The sequence below is a fragment of the Petromyzon marinus genome, chromosome 18, assembly GCF_048934315.1.
Source record: "Petromyzon marinus isolate PM22_M1 ecotype Great Lakes invasive population chromosome 18, UKy_Petmar_22M1.pri1.0, whole genome shotgun sequence".
NCBI lineage: Eukaryota > Metazoa > Chordata > Hyperoartia > Petromyzontiformes > Petromyzontidae > Petromyzon > Petromyzon marinus.
The window spans coordinates 7,814,656-7,827,846 of NC_133684.1; positions in this window are offsets into that span (position 1 = coordinate 7,814,656).

The following is a 13,191-nucleotide window of genomic DNA, read 5'->3' on the forward strand; positions in this document are numbered from 1 at the left end:
AAGGATTCATACTCTTTGTTTTTTTCGGTAAAGTCACGTAGGTAAAATAAAATAAAAGAAAACAACTAAATTAAATCACGACGTATCGGAGGCAACACAAGCTACCGTCTTCAGGTGGAACAGACACAGCAAAATTCGCTGTATCCACAAATGAACAGCTCTGGAATACCCGAGATTATATACAGGTTAAGGGGGGGGGGGGGGGGGCAGGAAGGGACGTGGGTGGGGAGGGGAGGGCAAAGTTAAGCCGCCTTTTGTTATGCTGCAGGGGGTTCGGGGGAGTGGTGGTGCACTGCAAGAAAGCGGGTAAAGCCCACCTTTTGTTATGCTGCAGGGGGTTCGGGGGTAGGGCGATGGCGTGCTGCACGAGCGCAGGCACCATCCTGGTATAAACGGCTGTACAATTATCAGCCAGCTAACGTTTAACTTGGTTGATGACATCTTTCCAAAAGTTGCTCAATTTGAAACCATCCTCTCGGTTGAAGTTGTGTCTATGTTTGTATATTTGGATGGCTTCATGAACAAATTTTTGGTAATAACCGGTAGGTTTGCATAGTACTTTGGTATCAGAGAAAACAATGTCATGAGAACCTGCTGTGTTGAAACAATGAGCAGCCACGGCCGAAGAATTCGTTCTGCCGTGTTTCAAATCTCATTTGTGCTCGCCCTCCCCTCCCCACCCACGTCCCTTCCTGGCAACCTCCCCCCCCCTTAACCTGTATATAATCTCGGGTATTCCAGAGCTGTTGATTTGTGGATACAGCGAATTTTGCTGTGTCTGTTCCACCTGAAGACGGAAGCTTGTGTTGCCTCCGAAACGTCGTGATTTAATTTAGTTGTTTTCTTTATTTTGTTTTACCTACGTGACTTTACCGAAAAAAACAAAGAGTTGGGAAATAAGTAAGTATTTGACCCCTCTGCAAAAAAACATGACTTAGTACTTGGTGGCAAAACCCTTGTTGGCAATCACAGAGGTCAGACGTTTCTTGTAGTTGGCCACCAGGTTTGCACACATCTCAGGAGGGATTTTGTCCCACTCCTTTTTGCAGATCTTCTCCAAGTCATTAAGGTTTCGAAACTGACGTTTGGCAACTCGAACCTTCAGCTCCTTCCACAGATTTTCTATGGGATTAAGGTCTGGAGACTGGCTAGGCCACTCCAGCACCTTAATGTGCTTCTTCTTGAGCCACTCCTTTGTTGCCTTGGCCGTGTGTTTTGGGTCATTGTCATGCTGGAATACCCATCCACGACCCATTTTCAATGCCCTGGCTGAGGGAAGGAGGTTCTCACCCAAGATTTGACGGTACATGGCCCCGTCCATCGTCCCTTTGATGCGGTGAAGTTGTCCTGTCCCCTTAGCAGAAAAACATCCCCAAAACATAATGTTTCCACCTCCATGTTTGATGGTGGGGATGGTGTTCTTGGGGTCATAGGCAGCATTCCTCCTCCTCCAAACACGGCGAGTTGAGTTGATGCCAAAGAGCTCCATTTTGGTCTCATCTGACCACAACACTTTCACCCAGTTGCCCTCTGAATCATTCAGATGTTCATTGGTAAACTTCAGACGGGCATGTATATGTGCTTTCTTGAGCAGGGGGACCTTGCGGGCGCTGCAAGATAGTAGTGTGTTACCAATTGTTTTCTTGGTGACTATGGTCCCAGCTGCCTTGAGATCATTGACAAGATCCTCCCGTGTAGTTCTGGGCTGATTTCTCACCGTTCTCATGATCATTGCAACTCCACGAGGTGAGATCTTGCATGGAGCCCCAGGCCGAGGGAGATTGACAGTTCTTTTGTGTTTCTTTCTTTTGCGAATAATCGCACCAACTGTTGTCACCTTCTCACCAAGCTGCTTGGCAATGGTCTTGTAGCCCATTCCAGCCTTGTGTAGGTCTACAATTTTGTCCCTGACATCCTTGGATAGCTCTTTGGTCTTGGCCATGGTGGAGAGTTTGGAATCTGATTGATTGATTGCTTCTGTGGACAGGTGTCTTTTATACAGGTAACAAGCTGAGATTAGAAGCACTCCCTTTAAGAGTGTGCTCCTAATCTCACCTCGTTACCTGTATAAAAGACACCTGGGAGCCAGAAATCTTTCTGATTGAGAGGGGGTCAAATACTTTTTTCCCTCATTAAAATTCAAATCAATTTATAACATTTTGACATGCGTTTTCTGGATTTTGTTGTTGTTATTCTGTCTCTCACTGTTCAAATAAACCTACCATTAAAATTATAGACTGATAATTTCTTTGTCAATGGGCAAACGTACAAAATCAGCAGGGGATCAAATACTTTTTCCCTCACTGTAGAAGGTCTTGGGTTCAATCTCGACCTTGTCGGCTGTATATTTGGAGTTTGTGGTGTTTCCCTCTCTGTGGTCGCGTGGATTTTTCTCCGGCTCCTCCGCTTGCTCCTTCCACATTTAAAATCGTCCTTTTAGAGTATTTAGCTGCTATACATTTGCACATGATAAGCCACTTCGTTGAGCCATCATTTGTGATAGCCAGGTTACTTCTAAAAAGAGCTACGTAGCTCCGTGGGCCTTACCTGGTAAACTACAAATAGTTGATCGTTGTATTTTTTCGAATAACCCTCGACTAAAAGCTAAAGGTGCAGCTCTCCAATGGCTCGCTCACGCCCACTGCTGGCACAGGGGGCCTCAAACTCAAGCGAGCTCTGTATAGAGCCCCCTCGAAAGGATATGTTGGCCTAATCTTCCACGCCGTCTAGACGTATCGCAAATGACGTGGGAGCGGCCCACACTTCATCCCACCGCACGCAACAACAACCCCGCCGATCGACTAATCGCAGTGTACAAATTTGTACCACTGGGTGGAATAGAGGCGGCGACTGGCGGGTAGGGGCAGATTTAAGAAGCTTGCATACGTGATTTTTCAACTGCAAAGTGTGGACTGATTGTAATCTTCCCTTTCAGTACGGGATACAGTGTCGCCCTCTACGCGGGTTCTTCTCCGGGTGCTCCGGTTTCCTCGCACCTGGGTAATGAACACTCACTAACTGGCTGAAAACATCTTCATATATCGAGAGCTGCGGAACAATCCGGCTCGCCTCTGCGGTTCATGCTCAGCGATTGTGAGATGCATTTCGCATTAACGACGGCAATGTGATACAAATGTAATCATTACATTGGATTATTTTGTACCTAACCATCGATCACTTGAATGCAATTCCTGTGAGTGGAAACCATTCCTACTGTGGTCTGCCAGCTCAATGGGCTTCATTGAAGTAAAACTTCTTACGCCGAATAATATGATGCTCAGGAAAGAGTCCCCGTCTTGTGTCTGCCACCGCGGAGAGCGGCGCCCTGATGGGAATTCTGGGGGGCCTCCACCCCTGCTTCACACAGGGATGGAATCCGCGAGGCGAGCACGCGCTGCGATCATTCGAGATCGCTTCTGCAAGGTGTCACGACTTTGTGGGCTTGAGGCCGCGGTGGTCTCTGGCCCACTGACACCGCCGCCACCGCCTCATTATAGCAGCCTCATTATTACGCTGCCCGTAAAAATAAAAAAAAAAGCCATTGGGAAATGTCCTTTGAATGTCCTTTGAATGTTGGGAAGTTTGAAGGGCGCCGTTCGAATGGGGTTTTTTCTTCTTCTTCTTCTTCTTCCGTGTGGGCTGAACGATCGGGGGAGGGGGCGGTCGCTTGCTCTCCCACCCCCTAGCATCCCACGGGGACGGGGGAGAGGGGCGAACGTCTGGGATCATATTAACCAAGAATTTACTCCACTGATCTGCAGGGAGACGAAACAAATCCCAGATGAGAGGATCAATGTTACCGCGTGACTCCACTTATCAGCAAAATGAAAAAAATAAACAAACACACCTGAATAACTTGAAGCCGTTCCACAGAACAGGACGAGGGGAAATCGCGGATAATCGAACGACCAGGGCCGCTGGGAATTGGATTTTGTTGTTGTTGAAGACCCTAAGCGTACCCACGGATAATAGTAACTGCGGGTAATAGGATGACAGACGAGTGGAGTTCCCCTGTAGTGTACACGAGACTTCCACAGATTTCCACAACAGCACGCGTGCCCGTTCCACACTCCCCACCCTTACTCCAGCCACTCCGACTTCCAAACATCCGAAACCCTCTCCCTCATCTCCAACCCTCTCCCAGCACCTGCACACTCACCGCCCTTCCCCTCGCTCGGGGCCAATTATCTCGGGCGTGTGAAGTGACAGGTGTGGGTCGTTAGCTGCTACAGAATCTCCGGTACGGCACGCAGAGAGCTCCGTCACAGACATCGCTCCATTGCAGGCACCCAATCCCCTCCTATCCCCTCCCTCCCTCCATCCCCAATCCCCTCCCCTACCCTGCCCGCCCATCTCCCACTGTCAGATTCACGTCGAAATAGCCCCCTCCCTTCTCCCTCCCCCCAGAGTAAATGGGTTTATTGCAAACAACGCGGTATTATTTATGTATATATTGTACCAAGACAGGAGTTCATATTCTTGGTTCTTATATATTCTTGATGATTGCTTGTGTTGCAGTCGAAACGTCGTGATAATTTTATTGTTTTATATTTTTATAATTTTATTGTTTCCCTTCTACGTGACTTTACCGAAAGAACCAAGAATATAAATCCCTTCAGTCGCGAAAGCTTTAAATAAAAAAAGACAAGGGTGTTGTTTTTTTTTACCGGGTATAACGCCGAGCTTGCAACATTCAACCAAGTTTCGCCGGCTCGCTTGGATCTACAGACGCGGCAGGGGGAAATAATGCGGCAAGTTTATTAAATAACCGCCCCCTCGCCCCGACCGCCTCTGCCTCCACGAGAGGGACATCTAGAGGGCCCCTCTAGAGGGAGTTTGGCCAGCTCTTCCAGGCTGGCTAGCCGTGCGACTAACGTGATTACCGTTTTACCATTAATACCCCGCTGGTTTGGACAGATGCGCTGTTGGGGAGATTTGAAAAACTTTCACCGTCTGTTTCAAATGCCGCGACGGGAGATCGAATCAAACCGGCGACTTCTGGATCGTAGTAAGTCCAGGGGCGCTGCTGACGGTTGCCACTGCTGTCTGTGAGTGGTGATAACCCCTCACTAACTCCAGTAGAGTTGACACGAGCAGCAAAACAAACACCAGCGTTTGTGCTTTGAGATTTGAATGTTGTGGAGAGATACCTTGAGGGACCTTCGCGAGACCTCTGGGAAAGGGTAGAGATCTCGACTGTTGTTGTGACAAGGACTGCGCCATGCACCAGGTCTCGGGAGATACTGCCATTAATATTTTGGTTTCCAGGGAGCCGGCAGGTTTGTGGCAGAGGGGGCGGTGGGGCAGTTGGGGGCAGGGTCGTCATGGCCGGTGGTGATGGTGGTGGCGGTGTGGGAGGTGGTGGGTGTGGTGGTGGGTGTGGTGGGGGGTTAGCGCACTGCGCTATGAACCCGGCGAACCTGAGTTCAATTCCCGCTCATGGCCAACACCAGTGACGATTATTTGAAGCGGTCCTGGACCTCCCCTAGGTCGACTCAGCCTCAAATTAGTTACTGTTGTGGTGTGTAAACATCGCCTCTCGGGAGACAAAGGCGGTCGGAAGCGGTACTGGCCACCCACCTCCTCGTGTACCGTTCGCTAACAGAACTTGCCCCCCACACAGTCTGTTAAGCCTATACGGGGGATCTTTGTCTTTGGTGGCGGCGGTGTTGGAGGTAGTCGTGGTGGGGGTGGCGGTGTGAGTGGTGGTGGTGGCGGCGTGGATGGTGGTGGCGTCGGTGTGGGAGGTGGTGGTGGCGGTGGTGATGAAGGGAGTTGTTTCGGGAGTTGGGATCAACGCTGAGAGCGGAGCCTCCGAGGCGTCCGTTTCATGGCACTGGTGCAGAACAACGTTTGCCAATTGGCAGCGTCGCTGCGCAGCCGCGCGGCATAGACATCACAACAGCACTGTGGTTGTCACCCACAGTGTGGTTGTCACCCACAGTGTGGTTGTCACCCACAGTGTGGTTGTTACCCACAGTGTGGTTGTCACCCACAGTGTGGTTGTCACCCACAGTGTGGTTGTCACCCACAGTGTGATTGTCACCCACAGTGTGGTTGTCACCCACAGTGTGGTTGTCACCCACAGTGTGGTTGTCACCCACAGTGTGGTTGTCACCCACAGTGTGGTTGTCACCCACAGTGTGGTTGTCACCCACAGTGTGGTTGTCACCCACAGTGTGGTTGTTACCCACAGTGTGGTTGTCACCCACAGTGTGGTTGTCACCCACAGTGTGGTTGTCACCCACAGTGTGGTTGTTACCCACAGTGTGGTTGATACCCACCAGTGTGATTGATACCCACAGTGTGGTTGTCACCCACAGTGTGGTTGTCACCCACAGTGTGGTTGTTATCCACAGTGTGGTTGATACCCACCAGTGTGATTGATACCCACAGTGTGGTTGTCACCCACAGTGTGGTTGTCACCCACAGTGTGGTTGTCACCCACAGTGTGGTTGTTACCCACAGTGTGGTTGTCACCCACAGTGTGGTTGTCACCCACAGTGTGGTTGTCACCCACAGTGTGTTTGATACCCACAGTGTGCATGATACAAAAGAGATAATAGCGGGCCAACTTAGGCCACGATGCACGGGCGTATGATTTCTGGCACGTTGCTATTTTCCACGTACCGTATGCTGCACAATAACGGTCCATATCACCTGAACACTGACCTCTGACATGATGTAAAAATACGTGGATTTGGCCAGCTGGATGAGTCCCTGAGACAGGAGGACGATGACGACTCGTGGTCAAATTTTCCGGCTTGCTCAGGGCGTCATCCAGCAGTGGATTGATCATGGTTGACGATCGGTATGACGTAGGCGGGCTGTCCGTAGGCAACACACAACGGAAGCAGACCCCAAACTTCCTCACTCCCTCGCATACGAGACCGGGCTCTCACATATGAATCTATCTTTCAACCCTGTGTTTATCTACTGCTGGATGAACGCCACCCTATGATGGGTTAAACAGATCCTAGACATTCCCCAATTCATATTCTTAGCTCTTTCGGTAAAGTCACGTTGAAGGGAAACAATAAAATATATGATGATGACCGTTTGTCATCATCACACCTGATGATGACCGTTTGCGTTATGGTCGAAACGTCGTGAGAATTTTTATTGTTTTATATATATATTATTATTTTATTGTTTCCCTTCAACGTGACTTTACCGAAAGAGCTAAGAATATGAATTACTGCAGTCACGAAAGCTTTACATAAAAAATTCCCCAATTCACCAATCCGCGCTGACCATAATAGTGAAGTATGGTTAACGTGCGCCCCCCCCCTCCCCCCATAATCGACACGGCCTCGGTCGACCTTCATCCAGTAGTAGTTAAAGGGCTGAAAATTATTTGAACGTTGTATTACCCACGGTATGTTTGCATTACATGAGTTAACATTATGCACGCGAGTCACCCAGCCACAATGTAAACTGACGCTCTCATCTCTCCCTCTGTCTTCCCTCAGTCCGAGACAAAAATTTTTTGTTGTTGTATGGGTACTCTTTCCATTCGATGAGCTTGCGCGTGATCACAGAGGCAGGAGAAATTCCAACGCACGCTCGGACTGTGTGCCACGATTGTTCCCCGGGCCAGGTTTACTCGGTGGATTAACTTTAGCAGCGTATGTCTGCTTCAGGGACCTCCACCCAAATATTGAGCCTGGATACTTCTTTGAATGGGTGACCAGCACGTGCACAAAGACAGGTGTTACAGAGTTTATAATACGATCGGAAGCAAGCAGTCTTCTTCACATGTCTGGCATATTGCCCTGATGAAGCTGGTTGTAATCACCAGCGAAACGTCGTACTCAAATTGTAAATGTTGTGGGTTGACTCCAATTGGCACTTTTTGTTTACTTGACAAACCGAAACAATTTGGCTCTGTTGGGTGAGATTGGCGGTGAGTAAACGACACACTTATATTGACGCGATCTAACCAATCAAGCCATTTCACTATTACGAATAATATTGATTGCGACAGCCTCCGTGCTAAAACGACTCTGAACAGCCTTGCAACTCAGATGCACCGGCGAAGAACGCAGTTTAGTTCAGTTTATTTTGGTATAGCCCTGTGAGCCATTCGGCTCTTGAATCGGGTGCAACCACAACAAACAAACAAACACGAATAAGAAAAACATCTTAAAGTGACTATGTGTGACTGTGCAAACAGAAAATCCATGGAAAAAACAGCAAAAATATTCCTGAAAAAAGCACCGTACACCAACGCGGTGTGCAAAAAATTCCAGTGGGATGCAAGTCAAACAACAACAACAACAACCCCAAAAACTTAGATTAAGGCCATCAGTCTAACTCCGTACTACAACAAAACAAACATGTCCAAACCAAAAAACGTTTTCCAAATCACCAAAAAATAGAGCCATAATTGCAACGTAACAGTGATCACAAGGACTATGACCGAATTTATTAAACAATAAACTACACAAATAACATGTAACACCAAATCCTAGAGCCATAGCTGGCTGCATGAGTTACTCCACAACAGCAGAAGCATCGGTCGGAGTATCACATTTTTCAATGCACCTTTAAGATCAGCACGCTAAATCAAAATACAGATAATACTTTGCAGCGTCATTCGGAGCGAAACGCAAGAAAGCTTCGCACGGCTGAGACCGAAAGCGAGCGGCTGCAGTGAAGTAGCCAGTGCAGTAGAGGGGGCTTCGCGCCCGTTCTCCGCAGGTGCCCCCACAAGACTCGAGCACTGGTCGTGTATGGCGGCGGTGGTGGTGGAGGATGGGGAGGCGGAGGAGATTTCTGAAACTACAACTCAACTACTTATTTACCAGTTGAGGCCCACAGAGTTATCTTGACAAATCTAAACTAATTGGCCCTGTCGGGTGGTAGTGGCGGTGGGTGAACTACACATTTATATTGACGCGATCTAACCCGTAAAACAATTTCCGTATTATGAATAATATTGGTCGCGACAGCCTACGTACTCAATCGACTCTTCAAAAGCCAACTGCTCGCAAATGATAGCTCCACGAAGTGGAATGATCATGGTGGGAATTTATAGTGTCAGCCAAATACTCTTAACGTGAATGGGAAAACTCGCAGGACCCCGGAGAAAGACACGCAAACTACAAATATACAACAGGAGTCAGGGTCGGGATCGATCCCACGACCTCCCTGTATACCAGGCGAAGTAGTTAACATCTCGCCACCGTGGCGCCCCAGATGCAGAGGTCTCTGAATTTCCCATTCGAGGGGACAATTGGGCCCCGCAGCCCGCCCACTGATTGCAATTACGAGCAGTGAGGGCCTGACACACTCTTAACGATCCCTCGTCGTTTTCCCATCCTGCTCACTGACCGTGACCGATCGCTGGTATGTGGATCGGCGGAGGGAGGCTCGTGATTGCCCGGGTCAAGAGAATATCTGAAAATGGTCGTTGCTTCCAGAAACCAACATTCGAGAATATTGTCCTCCCCGAATATTTGTACCCGCAAATATATATTTTGTTGGAACAAAGTAGCCCTGCCACCTAACCATAACCCCAACCAGAGGAAATGTTCACTGCTGAGAACAAATATGTATCGGCCCTTGCAACCAACCCCTCCTCCATCCTACACGAGACCTCCTACCAAGCGTAACCATAATTGCCTAATCGTATCTAAAATACTCACCTGTCAAGGCCTCTTCCGAACTTCTGTACCGCTTCTCCTGCCTTGCCACGGAATTCCTACACAGCGGTGCTCAAATGACAGAAACTTAGTTCGCGAGCTCCTTAGCTCCTGTCCAGCTCTCTGATCTATACAGTAACCGATCGAACCTCCTCAAAGACCCATCCCTGTACCTGATCTCATTCATCTTCTCTTCAAACGTGGTATCCGTTGCCCATTGGAAAAAAAAAAAAACTATCAAAAGTAGATTGCAAAGTGATCCACCTTTTTTGCTTTAAACATTGGATATCAACGTTTTTCCAGGGTAGCATCCATTGCGCATGCCGAGGTAAAGTCGCTGTACGATGAGTGATGATAATTTTTCTCGTGTGGCCCCAGGCTGTGGTATTTATTTCCGTTGGACATTCACTCTGCTGGCTTCCCCCTCCTTCTGGACGTCTGTGAAAAAGAGATTTATGTCGCATCGGACTCCATCAGTATAAATTAATATTCTGATTACCTGCTTCATTCAAATCACGCCTGAAGATGCAACTTCATTCTAAGGGCTTTTTTTATTTCCTGAATAAATTCATTTTTTTGGGTTGCATTTAATTCGTGTGAGCCTAGCTGCGTGTGTGTTGCACAGCGCCTTGTCGTGACCTTCCAGTGAACGGCGCTTTAGAAGTGTAAATTAAATAATAAGTATTATTAATAGGGTGTCACTCAAAATTCAAGTTTGTTATTTTCAAGGTCGCGCCTCCTGGTTGTATCCGCCTGCCATTAAACTGAAGCCACTGCGAGTTTAGAGAGAATCCCTAAATGTTTACTGGGAACTCGACGGAGATGCACGACAGCTAATACACATGGAGACACAGTGTAGAGAGGACGAGGAAGATGAGGAGTTGTAGGAGGGTGAGAAGGAGGAGGGTAGAGGAGGGGAGGAGGAAGGCGGCTGAGTAACCTGTAAATGTGAACAGATTAGAATGGCGCTGTCAGCTGTTTACTTTTACACCAGCGGTAAAAAAACTGAGAGGAGGGTGTGAATTCAGCAAACGGAAGGCAGCGTATTGAGTGGCACCTCAATCCCCTCAATTCATCATTGGTCTGGAGCTGTAAGCAGCAATAACTTGCCGTGTACGTGCGCGCAACAAAGATCCCCCGTGTAGCCTTAACAGACTGTAAGGGCAAGTGCTGTTAGCGAGCACCTATGAAGGCCGGAACGATACACGAGGGGGTGGGTGGCCAGCACCACGCCCGACCGCCTTTGTCTCTCCAGTGGCGATGTTTACACATCGCACCAGGTACTCATTTGAGGTTGAGTCGACCTAGGGGAGGCCCAGGAACGGTTCAGATAATCGTCACTGGTGTTAGTCGTGAGCGGGAATTGAACCCGGGTCGCCGGGTTCATAGCGCGCTGACCGCTACACTATCGCTCCCCACACAACAAAAACAACCGCCATTCGCCACTAAGTGGCGGTGACGTCACCACGACGCTTGTGCCAGGCTATGTGCACCCTGAGGCCACGTGAAGTGTCGAACGCCCGCTGGCAGGAGGTCACGGGGCAGACCCAGGTGCCACGGGTCGACTGACTGAGATGACTGGCTGATACACCACCTGTGCCCCCTAATGTGCAAACCTGCTGTGCTTTAGCCACCCGGCGCTCCGCTCGTTGTGCTGAGCGTCGCTCCTCCGCCCTTCGTTGTTCTTGGAGGGCGACTACCTCCAACTGCCCAGTAGCATCCTTCACGAGCCTCCTCCATAGAGGCCGATCTTGACACCGCTGACACCAGTCATCGGCAAGTCCACTCAGCTCCACGTCCTACTGTACCACATCACTCCATCTCTTCTCTAGCCCGAGCCGCGCCCGCTTAGCCCCCTCAATCCGGACGAACAAAAGCTGTTTTGGCATGCGGTGGCTGGGCATGCGGGCTACATGACCCAGCCATCGCAGCCTTGCCCGCCGGAGGGGCTCACCGATGGGACCTTGCCCAGATCTTTCAAGAATTTGTGAGCTCCTCACGCAATCCAGTCTGGTTAAACCCAGGATGGATCGTAGGCAGGCCAGCCTAAATGTTTCTAACCAGCGAAGATGTTCCATTAGGGGGGTCCACGTTTCGCAAGCGTAGAGAAGGGAGGGAATGACCGTGGCCGAGAAGACCTGAAGCTTAGTGCGGAGCGACAGACCAGGTAGCTTCCACACAGCGTTAAGCAAACCGATGAAAAGATATTGCCGCTCGACTGATTCGGAGTGAGACCTCTGCTGTTAAACTGGAGCCAGTCATAAGCACACTGCCCAGGTATGAGAAACTCTCCACTCTCTCCACAACTGCCCCATCACCGATTGGGAGTTGTGGGGGTGGAGTGTCCGATGGTACAAAATACCCAGGCAGGTGCTTAGTTTTGGTGGGGCTGATGGTAAGGCCCGACCTCTTAGTGGCACGCTCCAGTCTCAGCAGCAGCGTCTCCAACTCCTCCTCTGACTGAGCAGCTATTACCAAATCATCAGCATACATAACGTGGTTGAGCAATAGGGAGCCATCCCATGACCGCACCCGGGCATCGATCAGCCTCCCATTATATCTGTACCATATGGAGATTCACCCGGTACAGCTATTGAAGGCTTCACGAACTACGTGGTCAAAATAGATGTTAAATAATGTGGGAGCCAGAGGACATCCCTGTCGCACCCCAAGGTGTACAGGGAGTGGCTCTGACTCCCGGCCACGTAGTTTTACCCGGGCCCGCTCACCATCATGAAGGTCCTTAATGATCGTGAGCAGAGGGTCAGGTACTCCAAAAGCACGAAGAACAACCCAGAGCCCAGGCCTACTTATGGTATCATAGGCCTTGACCAGGTCAATAAAGCAGAGATGTAGGTCTTGTTGGAATTCCCTACACCTCTGCTGTAGCAGATGGACAGAAAATATGGCATCTGTGCAGGACCGCCCTTTCCTGAAACCGCATTGGGGCTCCGCAAGCCTCTCCTCAGCGTGCCTGGCAAGGCAATGCTGAATAACCCTTCCCAGGACCTTTCCCGGCACACTGAGGAGTGAGATGCCCCTATAGTTGTTACAGTCTGTGCGGCCTCTTCTTAAAGAGTACCCAAAGCAGCCATTGCAGCTGCATGAGTCACAGTCCTAAACCTCGCCCATTTACCCTCGACATCAGGCGGAGTCGGGGACGATGCCAATCCCAGCCGCAAGCGATGATGAAATCTCGCTTGCAACTTTCATCAGATAACTGAGACCAGGCCACTTTAGGTCGGAATAGGGTCCTGGGTGTACACCCACCACTGGAGTGGAAGAATGGCAGGCGCATCTTACAGATGACTAGTCGATGGTAAGAGGGCAGATCAGCTCCACGGTAGGTCCTGGTATCAAAGACATGGCCTTGCATCCGCTGGTCCGTCACTATGTAGTCCAGCAGATGTTCTTGCTTGGACCCGGCATGCATCCATGATGTTGTGTGGATGCGCTGATGCCGGAACAGCGTGTTGGTAATTACAAGCCAATGGGCTGCACAAAAATCTAGCAGCCTCCTACCGTTGTTATTGAGCTGATCTGG